Below are 16370 nucleotides of genomic sequence, written 5' to 3' on the forward strand. Positions count from 1 at the left end.
CATTGTAGATAATTGCTGTTGGTGTGATTAATAGTAGTTTGTGTGATTAGTAGTAGTTTGTGTGATCAATAGTAGTTTGTGTGATTAGTAGTAGTTTGTGTGATTAGTAGAAGTTTTGTGTGATTAGTAGTAGTTTCTGTGGTTAGTAGTAGTTTGTGTGAATAAGGGGAAGTAGAATGAGACTGTCATGTTCTGACCTCTATTTCCGTTGTTTTGTATTTATTTAGTATGGTCAGGGCGTGAGTTGGGTGGGCAGTCTATGTTTGTTTTTCTATGTTTTGTGGCATTTCTATGTTTTTGGCCTAGTATGGTTCTCAATCAGAGGCAGGTGTCATTAGTTGTCTCTGATTGAGAATCATACTTAGGTAGCCTGGGTTTCACTGTGTGTTCGTGGGTGATTGTTCCTGTCACTGTGTTTGTTGTCACAGGATAGGCTGTATAGGTTTTCACGTTCCGTTTGTTGTTTTGTAGAGTTGAGTTATTTCATGTATTGTTCAGTTTTCCATTAAAGAACATGAGTAACCACCACGCTGCTTTTTGGTCCGCTTCTCCTCCTACAGACGAACGTCGTTACAGAATCACCCACCCAGGACCAAGCGGCGTGGTAAACAGAGGCAGCAGCAACAGCAGCAGCAGGAGAAGCGACAGGTGCAGCAGAAGCGACAGGTGCAGCAGGAGCAACAGCAACAGCGGCACAAGGAGGAATGGACTTGGGACGATGTGTTGGACGGCAAGGGTTGCTACACATGGGAGGAGATCCTGGCGGGAAAGGATCGCCTTCCATGGGAACAGGTGGAGGCAGCGAGGAGAGCAGAGGCAGCCGGAGAGAGGAGCCGGCGATATGAGGGAACACGGTTGGCAAGGAAGCCCGGGAGTCAGCCCCAAAAATTTCTTGGGGGGGGGGGGCTAACAGGGAGTATGGCTACGACAGGTAGGAGACCTGAGCCAACTTCCTGTGGTTACCGGGGGGCTAGAGAGACCGGGCAGGCACCGTGTTATGCGGTGGAGCGCACGGTGTCCCCAGTGCGGGTGCACAGCCCGGTGCGGTACATTCCAGCTCCGCGTATCGGCCGTGCTAGAGTGGGCATCGAGCCAAGTGCCATGAAGCCGGCTCTACGCATCTGGTCTCCAGTGCGTCTCCTTGGGCCGGCTTACATGGCACCAGCCTTGCGCACGGTGTCCCCAGTTCGCCTGCATAGCCCAGTGCGGGCTATTCCACCTCGCCGCACTGGCAGGGCGACCGGGACCATTCAACCGGGTAAGGTTGGGCGGGCTCGGTGCTCAAGAGCTCCAGTGCGCCTGCACGGCCCGGTCTATCCGTCACCACCTCCACGCACCAGCCCTCCGGTGGCAGCCCCCCGTACCAGGCTGTCTCTCCGGCCCATCCTTACAGGGGCTTCCTCCTCTCCAGCGCTGCCGGAGCCTCCCGCCTGTCCGGCGCCTCTGCCGGAGCCTCACGCCTGTCCGGCGCCGCTGCCGGAGTCTCCCGCCTCTCCGGCGCTGCCGGAGCCTTCCTCCTCTCCAGCGCTGCCGGAGTCTCCCGCCTGTTCGGCGCTACGAGAGCTACTCAGTCCAGCGTTGCCGGAGCTTCCCGTCTGTCCAGCGCCATCTGAGCTTCCCGTCTGCCCAGCGCCATCTGAGCCTCCCGTCTGCCCAGCGCCATCTGAGCCTCCCGTCTGCCCAGCGCCGCCAGTGCCGTCCGTCTGCCCAGCGCCGCCAGTGCCGCCCGTCTGCCCAGCGCCGCCAGTGCCGCCCGTCTGCCCAGCGCCGCCAGTGCCGCCCGTCTGCCCAGCGCCGCCAGTGCCGCCCGTCTGCCAAGAGCCGCCAGTGCCGCCCGTCTGCCAGGAGCCGCCAGTGCCGCCCGTCTGCCAGGGGCCGCCAGTGCCGCCCGTCTGCCAGGGGCCGCCAGTGCCGCCCGTCTGCCAGGGGCCGCCAGTGCCGCCAGTCAGCCAGGGGCCGCCAGTGCCGCCAGTCAGCCAGGGGCCGCCAGTGCCGCCAGTAAGCCAGGGGCCGCCAGTAAGCCAGGGGCCGCCAGTAAGCCAGGGGCCGCCAGTAAGCCAGGGGCCGCCAGTGCCGCCAGTCAGCCAGGGGCCGCCAGTGCCGCCAGTCAGCCAGGGGCCGCCAGTAAGCCAGGGGCCGCCAGTGCCGTCAGTCAGCCAGGGGCCGCCCGAGCAGCTGCCCCTCTGTCCAGAGCTGCTGCCGCCCCTCTGTCCCGAGCAGCTGCCCTTCTGTCCCGAGCAGCTGCCCCTCTGTCCCGAGCTGCTGCCGCCCCTCTGTCCCGAGCAGCCGCCCCTCTGTCCCGAGCAGCCGCCCCTCTGTCCCGAGCAGCTGCCCCTCTGTCCCGAGCAGCTGCTTCACCTATGTCCCAAGCAGCCCCTCTGTCCAGTGGGGTCATTGAGAGGGGTGGCCATGGTGAGTAAGCCACGGAGGCGGACAATAAGGCGGACTAAGACAATGGTGAAGTGGGGTCCGCGTCCCGCGCCAGAGCCGCCACCGCGGACAGACGCCCACCCAGACCCTCCCCTATAGGTCAAGGTTTTGCGGCCGGAGTCCGCACCTTTGGGGGGGGGTACTGTCACGTTCTGACCTCTATTTACGTTGTTTTGTATTTATTTAGTATGGTCAGGGCGTGAGTTGGGTGGGCAGTCTATGTTTGTTTTTCTATGTTTTGGGGCATTTCTATGTTTTCGGCCTAGTATGGTTCTCAATCAGAGGCAGGTGTCATTAGTTGTCTCTGATTGAGAATCATACTTAGGTAGCCTGGGTTTCACTGTGTGTTTGTGGGTGATTGTTCCTGTCACTGTGTTTGTTGTCACAGGATAGGCTGTATAGGTTTTCACGTTCCGTTTGTTGTTTTGTAGAGTTGAGTTATTTCATGTATTGTTCAGTTTTCCATTAAAGAACATGAATAACCACCACGCTGCTTTTTGGTCCGCTTCTCCTCCTACAGACGAACGTCATTACAGAATCTTTATGTCTCAAGGATGTTTTTGTATTGTAGGGTTGTAGTGATAGAAGGGAAATTGTATACTAGCCTGTGGTTGGTTCTGGGGAACTGTCTGCTAGAAAGCTTGTGGCTGGAAATCACAGATATGCTAACAGCACGAAGATGAGGAAGAGGCGGCAGAGAAGAGGAAGTGATGCCAACAGCGGTTGAGAATGTCAAAACACTTGGGTCCTGGTTAGCAGAAAATCATGAGCTTAATCAGGGTGAAAGGGCCTATCGAAAGTGCTGTCATATTAGTGGAAAACTGCTGAAGTATATAATTGTATGGACGGGAGGAGTTTTGACAGGAGAGAGTGCTGAGGACGGGAGGAATTTTGACAGGAGAGAGTGTTGAGGACGGGGGGGGGGTAGTTTTGACAGGAGAGAGTGCTGAGGACGGGAGGAGTTTTGACAGGAGAGTGTTGAGGACGGGGGGGGTGACAGGAGAGAGTGTTGAGGACGGGGGGGGGGGGGAGTTTTGACAGGAGAGAGTGTTGAGGATGGGGGGAGTTTTGACAGGAGAGAGTGTTGAGGATGGGGGGAGTTTTGACAGGAGAGAGTGTTGAGGATGGGGGGAGTTTTGACAGGAGAGAGTGTTGAGGATGGGGGGAGTTTTGACAGGAGAGAGTGCTGCATCACTCGAAAGGCCCGTATTCAGCTGTTGATTATTTTGGGTATTTAAAAAGTGAAAAACATTCTGAGTTTTGAGTATTCTGTGATAAACCAGTTTATTGCAAATTGAGTTCAACTTTCAGTATGCTGAACCTACACTGGGCTCCACTGGTCAGGAAGGTATGCAACACCTACACTGAGCTCCACTGGACAGGAAGGTTTGCAGCACTGAGCTCCACTGGTCAGGAAGGTATGCAGCACTGAGCTCCACTGGTCAGGAAGGTATGCAGCACCTACACTGGGCTCCACTGGTCAGGAAGGTATGCAGAACCTACACTGGGCTCCACTGGTCAGGAAGGTATGCAGAACCTACACTGGGCTCCACTGGTCAGGAAGGTATGCAACACCAACACTGAGCTCCACTGGACAGGAAGGAATGCAACACCTACACTGAGCTCCACTGGACAGGAAGGTTTGCAGCACTGAGCTCCACTGGTCAGGAAGGTATGCAGCACTGAGCTCCACTGGTCAGGAAGGTATGCAGAACCTACACTGGGCTCCACTGGTCAGGAAGGTATGCAACACTGGGCTCCACTGGTCAGGAAGGTATGCAGCACTGAGCTCCACTGGTCAGGAAGGTATGCAGAACCTACACTGAGCTCCACTGGACAGGAAGGTTTGCAGCACTGAGCTCCACTGGTCAGGAAGGTATGCAGCACTGGGCTCCACTGGTCAGGAAGGTATGCAGCACCTACACTGGGCTCCACTGGTCAGGAAGGTATGCAGCACTGGGCTCCACTGGTCAGGAAGGTATGCAGCACTGAGCTCCACTGGTCAGGAAGGTATGCAGAACCTACACTGAGCTCCACTGGACAGGAAGGAATGCAACACCTACACTGAGCTCCACTGGACAGGAAGGAATGCAACACCTACACTGAGCTCCACTGGTCAGGAAGGTATGCAGCACCTACACTGAGCTCCACTGGTCAGGAAGGTTTGCAGCACTGAGCTCCACTGGACAGGAAGGTTTGCAGCACTGAGCTCCACTGGACAGGAAGGTTTGCAGCACTGAGCTCCACTGGTCAGGAAGGTTTGCAGCACTGAGCTCCACTGGACAGGAAGGTTTGCAGCACTGAGCTCCACTGGACAGGAAGGTTTGCAGCACTGAGCTCCACTGGACAGGAAGGTTTGCAGCACTGAGCTCCACTGGTCAGGAAGGTTTGCAGCACTGAGCTCCACTGGACAGGAAGGTTTGCAGCACTGAGCTCCACTGGACAGGAAGGTTTGCAGCACTGAGCTCCACTGGACAAGAAGGTTTGCAGCACTGAGCTCCACTGGACAGGAAGGTTTGCAGCACTGAGCTCCACTGGTCAGGAAGGTTTGCAGCACTGAGCTCCACTGGACAGGAAGGTTTGCAGCACTGAGCTCCACTGGTATTTTACTAAGTCATTAGAATTGATGTATTACCTTCTGTTTGACTTGGCACTAAGCTACTGCTGTATTTGAGAGTTCTCTGCAGGCAGAATGATTATACTGTAGTTCAAAATGCTCTAAAATGGGAAAGGAACCCCATAGGGAATGACTGGGTTTCTGTAGTTTGGGCTGTAGTTTCTGTGGTCTGGGCTTGCCTGCCAGAGTCACCACTATCTCCAACTACTCAAACTATCTCACAGTGTCAGCTCTGCTTGTTCGTTCTCTCGCTCTCTCTCTCTCTCTCTCTCTCTCTCTCGCTCTCTCGCTCTCTCTCTCTCTCTCTCTCTCTCTCTCTCTCTCTCTCTCGCTCTCTCTCTCTCTCTCTCTCTCTCTCTCTCGCTCTCTCTCTCTCTCTCGCTCTCTCGCTCTCTCTCTCTCTCGCTCTCTCTCTCTCTCTCGCTCTCTCGCTCTCTCTCTCTCGCTCTCTCTCTCTCTCTCTCTCTGTCTCTCTCTCTCTATCTCGCTCTCTCGCTCTCTCTCTCTCTCGCTCTCTCTCTCTCTCTCTCTCTCTCGCTCTCTCGCTCTCTCTCAATTCGCTTTATTGGCATGACGTATCAATGTACATATTGCCAAAGCTTACTTTGGAGAGTTACAATATTAACATAATTCCATTTATAATAATCATTATTGACAACAGTTACAACAATAATCAAGAGTCAAAATAACCATACATTGAACAATAACAATGGTATAGAGGACATGTGCAGGTTGGTTGGTCTGTCAGACACTGTCCCTCATCTTATGGCAGGCAGCAATGTAGTGTGCTGCCAACCCACAGCTCTCTGCCTCCTCCCCCAACAGCAAGGGTAGCTTATTCTCATCAGAGATGTCTTCAAAAACTTCAATAAAGCTTTTACATTTGGGGAAACGACACTCTCTAATTGTTTGATATTTTTTGACATTTTGTCATTGTTGCACAGCCTCTCCTCTACAGGGAGCTGGGCTTGGTAATGATATGAGAGGGTGTGTGTGTCTTTTCCATGTATTTTCAGAGAGGAGAGAATATGACTTTGTGCTGGCTAATCTTTACATTGCATTTAGAGGGGGTTGATGGGGTGTATAGTTTACTGTTCGAATTTCACATTTTTACAATCTTGCTCATTTCCATTTTGATCAACCTTAGCGAATGAAAGGCCAAGAATGCAAAGTCTGCCACGCCCACTGTAGCGCAGCGTGGAATCTTGCTTCGCGTCGATGCAGACAACTAGTTCCACAAGGCGAACCCGCTCCGAGTAACCGCAGCCTCGAGCCCAGATGCGACTCTGTCTCCTCTGGGACGCGTTGGGCGGGAGGCTATGATAAAGACTGAACTTGGTAACTTGCACACAGTATAACATAAACGCAATTGAATGCAAGTTATAGCAGGGTTGGATCGTTGTAATTCTCGACATTGAACCCTGATATTAACCTCACCAGCAGCCGAAACAGACAGACAAAAAGGACCGCTTCTTGTTCCTCCCGAAATCGCCTTTGAATGTGAGCTGTCCGCGGCACCTGGACGGGAAAGATGCAGCAAAGAAGATGCGTTTTTTTAATGGTTTTCTCCTTTTTACTACAGATGGGGAACGCAGGTAAGTGGCGCAGATTGGGACACCAATAACCCAGCAAGCATTCAAATAGATTCAATGAATGTCATCACTGACTGGTGTTGTAGCCTATTGTCCAGTTGGTGCACAGAAACACCTATACCATTCAATGCAACTCCATAACCTATGCTTTCAGCATCACGCATAGCAGGCACATCTGTATGTAGTTTATACGGGGTTGTAATGGTATTTGTTTTGTCAGGTGCTGCGTGCATGCTGTTGCTGCGTGCATGTTGTTGCTGCATGCATGATTTATGCCAATGATGAGGAATAGGGCTACCGTCAATATGTAACGGTGCATTAGAAGCATAACCATCTTATGTTTCATCTGAATTGTTCATGCAACAAAGACAGCATCGAAGTTGTTCCGTTTGTGTGGTCCGTCTGCAAATATGCATAAAGCTCGAGGCTGAAAGCCGATCGAATAGAATCCCACCTCTAATCCAATAAGGAAGCGTGTTTTCAGGACCATGGCTAGCAACCGGCCGAAAACAACACTACTGTCGTTAGGGAGAAAATGTCTCAACTGTGTTTGTGAAAGAGGAAGGGTCGCGCAGCAGTAATTACCTGGATGAAGGATTTAGCCTGTATTGTGAACGGTGTTAGTCTAAAGACAATGCCACGTATTATACGCGTTGTTTTACAGAGAATGTACAATCAAATAATCTACCGAGTTTACTATTGTGATATTCTACATCGATTTTACAGCTGGCATTACTGTATCATACTGATACACAGTTTATTATAGGTTAAGAGGGAGAAAGAGAGAGGGGGGGAGAGAGTAAGCAAGAGAGGAGGAGAGGGAGAGAGGGGGGAGAGAGAGAGACATGTAGATAGACTACATGTATTTATTCTGCTCTTAGTCTCTACCAGAAGACCGTTGATAAACCTGTCATTGTGACTCAGAGAGATACTGTAAAACCAACGTAGTCTGTAAACTAGATGTCTAGAGTAAGGGCAGAAGATCATCTGGCTGTTACCATAGAGATCTTTTTAAATTCCACTAGCATTCTAATTCCTAACTCTATGCTTGTCACTCAGTGAAGGTCAATGGGAAAAACCCATGTGATTGGCAGCTGTTGACCTCCAGGCCTACGCCCCCTGAGTTCTAGAATGCTTATTCTGTTCTATACTCTCAGAAGAAGCCGAAATGATCCCTAAAATCAGAGCTTTCATTCTCTTCACTGGCATCAGATATAGTGTGATGTATTACTAGGAGGGATGACATTTCTTCTTCCCACTTCCCTTCCATACCACCTTGCTGTGCTGACACGCGTGCCTGGCACATGAGGAAATGTGATCTTTCTCTCCCCATATCTCTCTCGCTCTCTCACCCTCCCTTTCTCTCTCTCTCTCTCTCTCTCTCTCTGCCTGCTGTCTCCGCCTCTCAATCTGGAAAATGAATAACAACATGACATTCACTCGAGAAAAAGAGAGAGAGAAACAGTGAGCAAGCACAGAGAGCAGGGAGAGAGAGAGCACAGAGAGAGCACAGAAAGAGAGAGCACAGAGAGAAAGAGATAGGGAGCAGGGAGAGAGAGAGCACAGAGAGCAGGGAGAGGGAGAGAGAGCACAGAGAGCACAGAGAGCAGGGAGAGGGAGAGAGAGCACAGAGAGAGCACAGAGAGAAAGAGAGAGGGAGCAGGGAGAGAGAGGGCACAGAGAGCAGGGAGAGGGAGAGAGAGAGAGCACAGAGAGAGAGAGAGCCAGAGAGAGAAAGTGAAAGAGAGAGCAGGGAGAGGGAGAGAGAGCACAGAGAGAGCACAGAGAGAAAGAGAGAGGGAGCAGGGAGAGAGAGGGCACAGAGAGCAGGGAGAGGGAGAGAGAGAGAGCACAGAGAGAGAGAGAGCCAGAGAGAGAAAGTGAAAGAGAGAGCAGGGAGAGGGAGAAAGAGGAAAAGAGGCAGGTTTCATGGCTCGGGGCATGAGCGGATGACTGATCAGCTTAATTAAACTAATACCAAAGACTATGAACACTATCCATCCCTCTCTCTCTCCTTCTTCTCTGTCATATCAGACTATATAGAACATCTCTCTCTCTCCTTCTTCTCTGTCATATCAGACTATATAGAACATCCCTCTCTCTCCTTCTCTATATTACCAGACTATGTAGAACATCTCTCTCTCTCTCCTTCTTCTCTATAATATCAGACTATAGAGAACATCCCTCTCTCTCTCTCATTCTTCTCTATAATACCAGACTATATAGAACATCCCTCTCTCTCTCTCTCTCTCCTTCTTCTCTATAATACCAGACTATATAGAACATCCCTCTCTCTCTCTCTCCTTCTTCTCTATAATACCAGACTATATAGAACATCCCTCTCTCTCTCTCCTTCTTCTCTTATCCATTCTGTCTCTTCCTTGCTTTCCTATGAACTGTGTGATGCTCTCGTTCTTCCTCTTTCTCTTTCTTGTCTGTGAGGGATTTTTTTATATCTGGTTATACTGAGAGTTCAAAATGAAACTTGATATCAATAAATCTTGATTAGCATTTTGAGTCCAAAGAAACCATATTGGTAAAACTGCAGCTAGCATAGCATCAACCATATTGGTAGACCTGCAGCTAGCATAGCATCAACCATAGTGGTAGACCTGCAGCTAGCATAGCATCAACCATAGTGGTAGACCTGCAGCTAGCATAGCATTAACCATAGTGGTAGACCTGCAGCTAGCATAGCATCAACCATTGTGGTAGACCTGCAGCTGGCATAGCATCAACCATAGTGGTAGACCTGCAGCTAGCATAGCATCAACCATAGTGGTAGACCTGCAGCTGGCATAGCATCAACCATAGTGGTAGACCTGCAGCTAGCATAGCATCAACAGTAGTGGTAGACCTGCAGCTAGCATAGCATCAACCATAGTGGTAGACCTGCAGCTGGCATAGCATCAACCCATTCCCTCTCTCTTTGTAGATGTTTTTTCTGGTGACCATGACCGCTACACGACCAGGACCGGTGAGGGGAGGAGGTGGTCGGACAGCCCGGTCCTGGTGTACCGTCACGTGGACCAAGACGGCCAGGAGAGGACCCTGGGTCTGGAGACACCCGGGTGGCAGCGTGGTGGGGACAGAGACAGTCTCCATGCTTTGGTTAACACCCTCAGTGCCCAGCACCAGGCCAGACTGGACAGCTTCAGGTAAAGAGAGATGCTTGAAACCAACACAGTCCATCACATAACAAAAACTGAAACCCATTTAAAAAACAAAATGAAACGCAGATGTAGTGAGGATGTTGAGTTTGAGATCAAATCAAATCAAAAATCAAATCCAATTTTATTTGTCACATACACATGGTTAGCAGATGTTAATGCGAGTGTAGCGAAATGCTTGTGCCTCTAGTTCCGACAATGCAGTAATAACCAACAAGTAATCTAACTAACAATTCCAAAACTACTGTCTTGTACACAGTGTAAGGGGATAAAGAATATCTACATAAGGATATATGAATGAGTGATGGTACAGAGCAGCATAGGCAGATACAGTAGATGGTATCGGGTACAGTATATACATATGAGATGAGTATGTAAACAAAGTGGCATAGTTAAAGTGGCTATTGATACATGTATTACATAAGGATGCAGTCGATGATATAGAATGCAAGAGACATTCACAGAAAGGGACACAATAAAGAATTATTCAACACAATTGAACCTTAGTTTAATAGTATTTTTACAACCAACTCCCTTTGTTGTCTTGTATCTCATGTTACTGTATGTAATACTGCGATTCAGGTTATACCTGCCGTAGTACACATGAAATGGAACTAATGAGATGTCTCCATAGTGCACACTGATCATACAGAATGTTTCAGCAGGGACATGGCCAGGGTGGACAGCCTCCTCACCCAGTCCTCCCAGACCCATGCCAGGCTGGCTAAGCTGATGCCCGCTGCCCTGCTGGAGTCCCAGTCCCGCCAGGCGCCCCGTGGGCATGGAGCCGTCAGCCTGTTGGCACAGCCGGAGCAGGAGGTACGGGTGGAGAACGCTCCGGTCTCGGCGCGCTGTATGGTCACCGTGGTGAGTAGAGTGTAGATATTTCCCATCTACACTCTGGATGTATTGATGGGTCGCTCCACCAGTCCCTTTTGAGATGTGTACCTTGGTAAAAACACATTTGATTTCACCTCATTTCAACATTCTGTCATAGAGAGATGTTCAACTTAATAAAATCACGTTTTCCCATTTCAAACTGTTAAATAAAAAAGTGTCAAGTAGAGTAACAGGGTTGACAGTGACAGGGTTGACCGTGACAGGGTTGACAGTAACAGGGTTGACCGTGACAGGGTTGACAGTAACAGGGTTGACAGTAACAGGGTTGACAGTAACAGTAACAGGGTTGACTGTAACAGGGTTGACAGTAACAGGGTTGACAGTAACAGGGTTGACAGTAACAGGGTTGACTGTAACAGGGTTGACTGTAACAGGGTTGACAGTAACAGGGTTGACTGTAACAGGGTTGACTGTAACAGGGTTGACAGTAACAGGGTTGACAGTTACAGGGTTGACAGTTACAGGGTTGACCGTGACAGGGTTGACCGTGACAGGGGTGACAGTAACAGGGTTGACAGTAACAGGGTTGACAGTAACAGGGTTGACTGTAACAGGGTTGACTGTAACAGGGTTGACAGTAACAGGGTTGACTGTAACAGGGTTGACAGTAACAGGGTTGACAGTAACAGTAACAGGGTTGACAGTAACAGGGTTGACAGTAACAGGGTTGACAGTAACAGGGTTGACTGTAACAGGGTTGACAGTAACAGGGTTGACTGTAACAGGGTTGACTGTAACAGGGTTGACAGTAACAGGGTTGACTGTAACAGGGTTGACAGTAACAGGGTTGACAGTAACAGGGTTGACAGTAACAGGGTTGACCGTAACAGGGTTGACAGTAACAGGGTTGACAGTAACAGGGTTGACCGTAACAGGGTTGACCGTAACAGGGTTGACAGTAACAGGGTTGACCGTAACAGGGTTGACAGTAACAGGGTTGACCGTAACAGGGTTGACAGTAACAGGGTTGACCGTAACAGGGTTGACTGTAACAGGGTTGACAGTGACAGGGTTGACAGTGACAGGGTTGACTGTGACAGGGTTGACTGTAACAGGGTTGACTGTAACAGGGTTGACCGTAACAGGGTTGACCGTGACAGGGTTGACTGTAACAGGGTTGACTGTGACAGGGTTGACGATTTCATTTTTAATCAGCCATAAATCCCCTAGTGACAGGGGAAATGGGTTAAAGTGGGTTAAAAGTCAGAGGGACACGTCAAAATGCTGAAGATTAGCACTTTAGCAAGTCTTTATTTCTCTAAAAAAAAATATATTGCTTCATTAAATTCGCCATGTGGTCTTTAAACCACATGGAGAAACCACAGACACCCATACATACCCCACAAGACACAACTCTGTATTGGGGCAGAATTTATTCTTAAAACATCAAAAAGACACTCATTTCGTGGAATGACCCAGATAATGATTGGTGGTTGGGTGACTGCGATTTTATGGATTTTCACTTTGGTATCTTGAGCCGGTGGAATCACGAGACTTTGGTATAAACAATCATGAATATATGAACTACTGTGAGCCTGACACTCTGGGTGTCCGTCTGAAACAGCAGGAAATACAATCATGAATATATGAACTACTGTTAGCCCGACACTCTGGGTGTCCATCTGAAACCTCAGGAAATACAATCATGAATATATGAACTACAGTGATCCCGACACTCTGGGTGTCGGTCTGAAACCTCAGGAAATACAATCATGAATATATGAACTACAGTGATCCCGACACTCTGGGTGTCGGTCTGAAACCTCAGGAAATACAATCATGAATATATGAACTACAGTGATCCCGACACTCTGGGTGTCCGTCTGAAACCTCAGGAAATACAATCATGAATATATGAACTACAGTGATCCCGACACTCTGGGTGTCCGTCTGAAACCTCAGAACATAGGATTCCATCCAGAAGCAGCTCTGAATGTATAGCAGACCAGGTTGGAGGATTGCCATCCTATGGATTTTCACTTTGAGAAGTGATTAACTATCGTAACACTGTGGATTCAGAGTCCTTGATTGTAGATAATGATGATTGATTGATTGATCATTTAATTGATAATTTAACACGTCAAGAGCTCTTGCGGAGACATGGGTGTTGACTGTTCAGAGTGAGGCTGGAGGATGTGGCAAGAGGCCCAGGTTGAAGCCATTGGTCCTGAAGGTGGGCGGGGCCTGGCTGGGGCCAGATGGCCCCGATGTCCCCCTCTCTGTGATGGATGAGAAAGACCATCTGCTATTATAACAGGCAGACCTTCAGAAGGAGTGTGCGTGTGTCTGTGTGTTAGTGTGTGTGTGTGTCTGTGTGTTAGAGTGTGTCGGTGTGTGTCTGTGTGTGTTTGTGTGTGTCTGTGTGTGTCTGTGTGTTTGTGTGTGTGTCTGTGTGTTAGCGTGTGTCTGTGTGTTAGTGTGTGTGTGTGTCTGTGTGTTAGAGTGTGTCTGTGTGTGTTTGTGTGTGTATGTGTGTGTCTGTGTGTCCCCACAGTCTCTGTCTTTCCACGAGATGTTGTTTCATACATTTTTTAAGGGAATCTTGCTGTTTTCTTGAGTATTTTGAGGTGAAAGGGAGTTCTATGTGATCATGTCTCTGTAGAATACTGTGTGTTGCAGTGAGTTCGTTTTGAACTTGGGGACTGTGAAGAGACCCCTAGTGAAATGCCTTGTGGGTGTCTGAGCTGAATGTTATTTGATTACGTAGAGAATCTGGAACGTTCATCACGGTAATATTTCTCATTAAAACTAGAAGAGACCCCTAGTGGGTGTCTGAGCTGAATGTTATTTGATTACTTAGAGAATCTGGAACGTTCATCACGGTAATATTTCTCATTAAAACTAGAAGAGACCCCTAGTGGGTGTCTGAGCTGAATGTTATTTGATTACGTAGACAATCTGGAACGTTCATCACGGTAATATTTCTCATTAAAACTAGAAGAGAAGCAGTTCATCTCTTGTCAAAACCTCAACCAGACTGGCCTGCATTTTGATGATGTTAGTTCTGTATGTGGAGTTAAGGGCAAGGCTTCTCTGTTCTGAACCAGCTGCAGGTTTACTAGGTCTGTCTTTTCTGCACCTGACCCTATTACCGGACAGTAATCAAGATGGGACAAGACCAGAGCCTGAAAACACATATTTTATCAAAGACATAACCCTCACCATTCTCACAACAACTTAGTCAATATGACTCGACCGTAATAATTGACCATCCAGTGTGTTGTACCTAGGAGTTAAACTTCCTCAACTTTCTCAATGGCCACACCCTTTATACACAAACTCCAGTTGAGGTTTATGTCTTTAGAAAATGTTTTGAACCAAATACAAATGCTTTTAGTTTTAGATGTGTTTAGTTTTACTATCAGTCAGCCATACTATCAGTCAGCCATACTATCAGTCAGCCATACTATCAGTCAGCCATACTATCAGTCAGCCATACTATCATTCAGCCATACTATCAGTCAGCCATACTATCAGTCAGCCATTCCCATACTGACTGTGACTCCTGTTTGTAGAAGGTCAGTGAGCTCACTGGCTTTGAGGTGCTGACATGTAGAGTGGGGAGTCATCCGTGTACATAGTGATTCTAGCTTGGTGTAAAACCAGTGGAAAGTTATCTGTAAAAATAGAGAAGAGTACCGGACCAAGACAACAGCCCTAAGCAGAGACATTGTACTGTACTGGGAGAGTAACAGACCAAGACAACAGCCCTAAGCAATAAGTAGAGACATTGTACTGTACTGGGAGAGTAACAGACCAAGACAACAGCCCTAAGCAATAAGCAGAGACATTGTACTGTACTGGGAGAGTAACAGACCAAGACAACAGCAATAAGCAGAGACATTGTACTGTACTGGGAGAGTAACAGACCAAGACAACAGCCCTAAGCAATAAGCAGAGACATGGTACTGTACTGGGAGAGTAACAGACCAAGACAACAGCCCTAAGCAATAAGCAGAGACATTGTACTGTACTGGGAGAGTAACAGACCAAGACAACAGCCCTAAGCAGAGACGTACTGTACTGGGAGAGTAACAGACCAAGACAACAGCAATGAGCAGAGACATTGTACTGTACTGGGAGAGTAACAGACCAAGACAACAGCAATAAGCAATAAACAGAGACATTGTACTGTACTGGGAGAGTAACAGACCAAGACAACAGCAATGAGCAGAGACATTGTACTGTACTGGGAGAGTAACAGACCAAGACAACAGCAATAAGCAATAAACAGAGACATTGTACTGTACTGGGAGAGTAACAGACCAAGACAACAGCAATAAGCAGAGACATTGTACTGTACTGGGAGAGTAACAGACCAAGACAACAGCCCTAAGCAATAAGCAGAGACATTGTACTGTACTGGGAGAGTAACAGACCAAGACAACAGCAATAAGCAGAGACATTGTACTGTACTGGGAGAGTAACGGACCAAGACAACAGCAATAAGCAGAGACATTGTACTGTACTGGGAGAGTAACGGACCAAGACAACAGCCCTAAGCAGAGACATTGTACTGTACTGGGAGAGTAACAGACCATGACAACAGCCCTAAGCAATAAGCAGAGACATTGTACTGTACTGGGAGAGTAACGGACCAAGACAACAGCCCTAAGCAGAGACATTGTACTGTACTGGGAGAGTAACTGACCAAGACAACAGCCCTAAGCAATAAGCAGAGACATGGTACTGTGCTGGGAGAGTAACAGACCAAGACAACAGCCCTAAGCAGAGACATGGTACTGTACTGGGAGAGTAACAGACCAAGACAACAGCCCTAAGCAATAAGTAGAGACATGGTACTGTACTGGGAGAGTAACAGACCAAGACAACAGCAATGAGCAGAGACATTGTACTGTACTGGGAGAGTAACGGACCAAGACAACAGCCCTAAGCAATAAGCAGAGACATGGTACTGTACTGGGAGAGTAACAGACCAAGACAACAGCAATGAGCAGAGACATTGTACTGTACTGGGAGAGTAACAGACCAAGACAACAGCAATGAGCAGAGACATTGTACTGTACTGGGAGAGTTGGCTGTTGTGTGTGCATGTGTTCTCTCCTATAGATTCTTTATGTGTTCTCTCCTATAGATTGTGTATTTGTTCTCTCCTATAGATTCTATATGTGTTCTCTCCTATAGATTGTGTATGTGTTCTCTCCTATAGATTCTGTATGTGTTCTCTCCTATAGATTGTGTATGTGTTCTCTCCTATAGATTCTATATGTGTTCTCTCCTATAGATTCTATATGTGTTCTCTCCTATAGATTGTGTATGTGTTCTCTCCTATAGATTCTGTATGTGTTCTCTCCTATAGATTCTACATGTGTTCTCTCCTATAGATTGTGTATGTATTCTCTCCTATAGATTGTGTATGTGTTCTCTCCTATAGATTGTGTATGTGTTCTCTCCTATATATTGTGTATGTGGTCTCTCCTATAGATTCTGTATGTGTTCTCTCCTATAGATTCTATATGTGTTCTCTCATATAGATTGTGTATGTGTTCTCTCATATAGATTCTATATGTGTTCTCTCCTATAGATTCTCTGTGTTCTCTCCTATAGATTCTGTATGTGTTCTCTCCTATAGATTCTGTATGTGTTCTCTCCTATAGATTCTATATGTATTCTCTCCTATAGATTCTATATGTGTTCTCT

Source organism: Oncorhynchus clarkii, unplaced genomic scaffold (genome assembly GCF_045791955.1).
Source record: "Oncorhynchus clarkii lewisi isolate Uvic-CL-2024 unplaced genomic scaffold, UVic_Ocla_1.0 unplaced_contig_12070_pilon_pilon, whole genome shotgun sequence".
Lineage (NCBI taxonomy): Eukaryota > Metazoa > Chordata > Actinopteri > Salmoniformes > Salmonidae > Oncorhynchus > Oncorhynchus clarkii.